This window comes from Labeo rohita, chromosome 12 (assembly GCF_022985175.1).
Source record: "Labeo rohita strain BAU-BD-2019 chromosome 12, IGBB_LRoh.1.0, whole genome shotgun sequence".
Lineage (NCBI taxonomy): Eukaryota > Metazoa > Chordata > Actinopteri > Cypriniformes > Cyprinidae > Labeo > Labeo rohita.
In genome coordinates this window covers 14,957,847-14,963,846 of record NC_066880.1, presented here as the reverse complement: position 1 = coordinate 14,963,846, position 6,000 = coordinate 14,957,847, and positions in this window count along the sequence as shown.

Below are 6,000 nucleotides of genomic sequence, written 5' to 3'. Positions count from 1 at the left end.
CAAGACACATGAAAGCCCGCATGGAGTTTGCTAAAAAACACCTCAAGATGGTGAGAAATAAGATTCTCTGGTCTGATGAGACCAAGATAGAACTTTTTGGCCTTAATTCTAAGCGGTATGTGTGGAGAAAACCAGGCACTGCTCATCACCTGTCCAATACAGTCCCAACAGTGAAGCATGGTGGTGGCAGCATCATGCTGTGGGGGTGTTTTTCAGCTGCAGGGACAGGACGACTGGTTGCAATCGAGGGAAAGATGAATGCGGCCAAGTACAGGGATATCCTGGACGAAAACCTTCTCCAGAGTGCTCAGGACCTCAGACTGGGCCGAAAGTTTACCTTCCAACAAGACAATGACCCTAAGCACACAGCTAAAATAACGAAGGAGTGGCTTCACAACAACTCTGTGACTGTTCTTGAATGGCCCAGCCAGAGCCCTGACTTAAACCCAATTGAGCATCTCTGGAGAGACCTAAAAATGGCTGTCCACCAACGTTTACCATCCAACCTGACAGAACTGGAGAGGATCTGCAAGGAGGAATGGCAGAGGATCCCCAAATCCAGGTGTGAAAAACTTGTTGCATCTTTCCCAAAAAGACTCATGGCTGTATTAGATCAAAAGGGTGCTTCTACTAAATACTGAGCAAAGGGTCAGAATACATGTGATATTTCAGTTTTTCTTTTTTAATAAATCTGCAAAAATGTCAACAATTCTGTGTTTTTCTGTCAATATGGGGTGCTGTGTGTACATTAATGAGGAAAAAAAAATGAACTTAAAGGATTTTATCAAATGGCTGCAATATTACAAAGAGTGAAAAATTTAAGGGGGTCTGAATACTTTCCGTACCCACTGTATGTACTATCTATCCATCTACAGTAGTCAACATTTGAAGTGGATCAAAAAAGTCCATTAAAGTTGTCCTAAGACAAGAAACGGTGTGTTGTTTTGGTTTTAGGACAACTTTGATGAAAGGATTTGATCCACTTCAAATGTTGACTACTATATATACTTGCCAAACTGCTTATTCTCTGTAAGGTCACAGGGATATATGGACTTTTTTTTTAATCAATATACAGTGTGAGGGTAATCAAAGAGCAATCTAACATGTAGAACTATTCAAGAAAAGAAATAATGTATACACAACAGGAAAAAATCTTCCTTACGGCATCATTTTAAAATGAGTTCCACGGAAGAAAGCTGCACCAACACTCTGACTTGACAAAATGTCAATGTGTTTTCCTCAGGAGAGCATGCTACTTTGTCCTCTCTTCTCAAAGCTGAACGCTTGGTTTGCTCCTGGATGTGGAATGTTAATGAGGTTGATGGGTTTGATTGAGGTGGGCTGGGAGAGAGAGGAAAAAGAGGGACAGAGAAAGAGAAGACTGCCAGAGCGTGAAGGAGTATGTCGCTCATAAGAATTTACCGCTCCCTCCTTTCATAATACAATAATAGACTCCAGGAAAAAAGAACTGGCTTTGTTTGACTTCACCAGTCCAAGACATAACATGTTTTGCTGCATGTCATCTGCTGATGTCAACAACTGCCGAAACAACCATTGTTAGAAAGTTTTATTCCACGGATCCAATTTTCCCATGCTTCTCGACTGCCAGCGCATGCCAATACACACAACAGCATCCCTACCTGTACGACAGTTTTTGATTTGCGGAAAAGCAACTGTATGTTTTCAGTGAGTCACAGCCTGAATGACATCATAGTCACTATTTTCATTTCATTTTTTTTTTCAAACAAAACATCACGTATAAAACTAAATATACAAACACAACATATCTAATCACTTCCAAAAGCTGCTGGAAATTGTCCCTAGAACAGAAAATATTTGTATCAGCAAATAAAATCAGTTTTAATTAGAGCTGGCAACCGATTAATCACGATTAATTGCATACAAAATAAAAGTTTGAGTTTGCCTAATATATGTGTGTGTACTGTGTGTAATTATTATGTATATTTAAATACAAGCACATTCATGTATACATTTAAGAGAAATATGTTATTTATGTACAAAATATTTGCATTTATATATAATATAAATTCTATAAAAATTATAATAAATACATATACTTGTAAATATTTCTTAAATATATACATGAATGTGCTTGTATTTATACAGTACACACACATATATTAGGCAAACTCAGACTTTTATTTTGTATGCGATTAATCGTGATTAATCATTTGCCAGCCCTAATTTTAACATATCTAATGCACGTCATTGATATAAATTATAAACAATTCTGGACCTAAGACTGAGCCCTGTGGTACACCACAAGTTATGGTTATACATAAAGACTTATGCTCATCAATTTTTACAAATTTTGCCCATTTATTAAATAACTACTCGCCACGTTCAATCCAACCCCTCTAAAACCATACCTCTCTAGTTTATGGAATGAAAAAAATCATGTTTTCAAATATCAAATGCTTTCAAGTGTCAAATGCTTTCTTTAAGTATAATTTCCACTACCTGTTTCTTCTTATTCACCAACCTGTTTCCTCAAAGTAATGGTGTGTTTACACCAAACGTGAATTTAATAATTCACAAAGTCACAAGGACGCGAATAGAGGCGAATTTGCTCGGGGCGACGCGAATGATGCGGAATGCGTGACACGTTTGTCGCGAATGTGCAATATTCGCCTCTGGATGGTGCTGTGAACCCAGACACCCAGGGTATTTGGGACAAGAAGTACAAAGCAGCAGTCGTATTTATCTCCACCATGGTTCATCACACCTTGTTGTAATTTGCATGAGTGACACGAAAAAAACATCTAGAGCGTCGCGTTTGGTGTGAACACACCATAAGCCTATGGGTGAGACTTCCAATTCATTATCTGCTATAGAGAAATAATGGAAAAATAACGATGTGCAGTAAACCGTAAAACACTTTGCACTAGAAAACCAATGTGTTCATAATTAAGATAATACATTAAAATAATATGATAAAACATACCAATTTGCAATATCAAGCAGCAAAACAAGCCGTTTTGCACAGCTAAAAATAACTGGACACGGATGAGACTGGAAGCCAAACACATAAAATTTACACATTGGCCATGCCCACTTTTATGGGAAGAAAAAAGGTGGACACCATATGTAAATTCCTCAGTAAGTTCCATTAGTGCCAAAGATGTTGATTTGTTTGTCCGAAAACCATAGAAGGTTAAGTATTTCAAGTCTTTCTGTAAAAGGTTTGGTAACACTTTCTGTGAAGCCCATATTTATAATACATTATAAGGGTATTCTTAAGACATTATAATGAATGCATAATGATCATAACAACAATTATAATACATTACAATACATCCGTATTTGTGGTTATTACTTTTAAGATTATGAGTACCCTTACCAAAACGAAGTATACTTCAAGCTTATTTTATTAAGTATACTTAAGTAAAGTTCAAGTATATTTTAAGTATACTTTATGTAGTAAGTATACAAATAGTAGCATACTTTTCAGTGTACTACTTTAATACTCCTTGGGACTAAATTGGCCCACTTTCTAGTATATAAAAGTCTACTTTTAAGTCTACTTTAAGTATAACAGTAGTGAACTTTGAGTACACAACTAGTTTACATCTATGTTTTCAGTTTGTACTGCAAGTATACTAAAAGTGAACTACTAGGTATACTGATAGTTTACTAATTAAATACATTTTTATGCATTTTGGTACACTTTGAAGTATAGTCTCAGTAAACTACAACATTAGTAGTTTTATACTGTAAGTATACTCATAAATCTTTAAGTGAACTTCAAATCATACTTTAAGTATACTACTATGTCTCTATTTAGGTATTAATTTGTATATATTTTGTTGTATGAATATCTGAAACATTATGAATAACATAGACAACATTGTCTTTGTTCATAAAGCATCTTACAAAATTAAGATATCTAGGAAATGGATATAAATGGTTGAAAGTATTTAGGCCTCAAAACTAGATACACAAACCTCAAGAACGGTGGCAATCAGCAAATATTAAAAAGATTAGATCTGTACATCACAGTACAACAAATAACTAACAATAATGACAAAACAACAACAAAAAAGTTTAAATTAAGTCAGCAAACAGCAAAACAATAATCCTATAACAGTAACTAGATAATTTATTCGTGCTGCAATGCATGCTGGGAACTTACAAAGCCTTAAATTTTCAACAATATGAAATTCTTTGCTCACACAACTGTGTTTGACTAGTTGGGACAACATTTGCGTAATTTTTTTGGTCTGACAAGGGTTATTAGTTTGAAGAAAATAGCATTTTTTTTAGTATTTGAGACAAAATGTTTTGTAAAATGGAAATTATGTATTTGCATTTTTTACAGTGTGGAAGCATCTGTTTTAGTTTCTTCTTCGCTTGTGTTTTGGAAATTATGTGTAATAGCATTTCTCATGTATAACAATGAAAACAGATTCTCAGAGCACAAGTATAGCTCAAATATATTTAGACCTTTTCTAAGTATAAATCAAGTATACTTAAGTGAAATTTTAAGTATATTTCTGATAAGTATATAAAGTACATTTCTGAGAAGTACATAAAAAGTAGACTGAAAGTATACTTTCCTATTTTTAGTTTAAAAGAAGCATACTAATAGCACACTTGAATAAACTTCTTTTTCATAAGGGTATTTATAACACACAATGAACACCATTTTAAAGCTGCTTCATTTATAATAGACTATATCATATCTGGACATTGTTTGTTTAAGATCTGCACAATATCTTACTACATCTTGTAAGTGGTTAGGAGTTGAGTGTTATTTGAGTGTTTCCTGTGAGGCTAATGATAATTTTGATTTAAGTTAGTTAATATATATATAAAGAGCTCAGATGCAAAAGCCTCTAAGTACATCTTGCGTTTTTCTTTAAAATTAGCATTTCTTTCTGGCTACTTTGTATGGGTTTCTGTATAAGTACTGGTACTTCTGAATGGGTTGAGTCTGGGATTTTGCACATCTGACATGAAAGTACTTGATGAGATTTATATATATATATATATAGGTCCCCTTATCTAGCGTAAGACAAGATGAGCGTTTGGTATTAACAAGTATTTAACAAGTAAATTGTATTATGTTTATTAAAATAACCAATTGTTACGCTAAATAAGACCCTTTTTCCTCGGCTGGGATTGTTTAAAACCGCATTTGGGATAGTTTGAACCCACATTTAATATGCATATTGGAAGTTCAAAATTGGGGCACCATATCAGTCCATTATATGGAGAAAAATGCTGACATGTTTTCCTCAAAAAACACAATTCTTTACGACTGAAGAAAGAAAGACATGAACATCTTGGATGACAAGGAGGTGAGTAAATTATTTGTAAATTGTTGTTTAAAAGTGGACTTCTCCTGTAAAAAAACAGCTCAGTGATAGGTTTGTTTCTTACAAGCATGCAGATTTTCACTTCACAAGATTAATTGATGGACTGGAGTACTTGTGGATTATCGTGACATTTTTATCAGTAGTGTTGACTCTCATTCATTGACAAGTGATGTAATACTAAATTTCTCCAAATCTGTTCCAGTGAAGAAATACTCATTTTCAGCAATTTACACTTTTAGGTGAACTATTCATTTAATTAAAAATACAGAAGACTCTGCAGAATACTGTTACTAACAGACACCTCAAAATTGAAAAAGCCAACAGATACAGCAGTACATTACCATGCTGCTTTTTGGACAAGATCCACTATGTTCAGACATGCTTGAGGGGGAAAAAGTTATAAAATCCTTCATTATCCCAAAGCCCCCGTACACCTGAGCCCTTGGCGCTTTTTTGCTCCTGCCAATGAAAGAGTGTGAAGAGAATCAGGTAGCTGTCAGAGCGTATCTTATCATGTCTCCACAGAAAGACACAATATGTCTCCGCTGATGGTCTTGAAAACAGAATGAGATCTGTAAGGTTTTTCTTCCTTCAACCACAGAAAAGTCCAGACAAGTTCAGAGGATATACACGTGCGCTTGTGAATTAAATCACTCCTGTT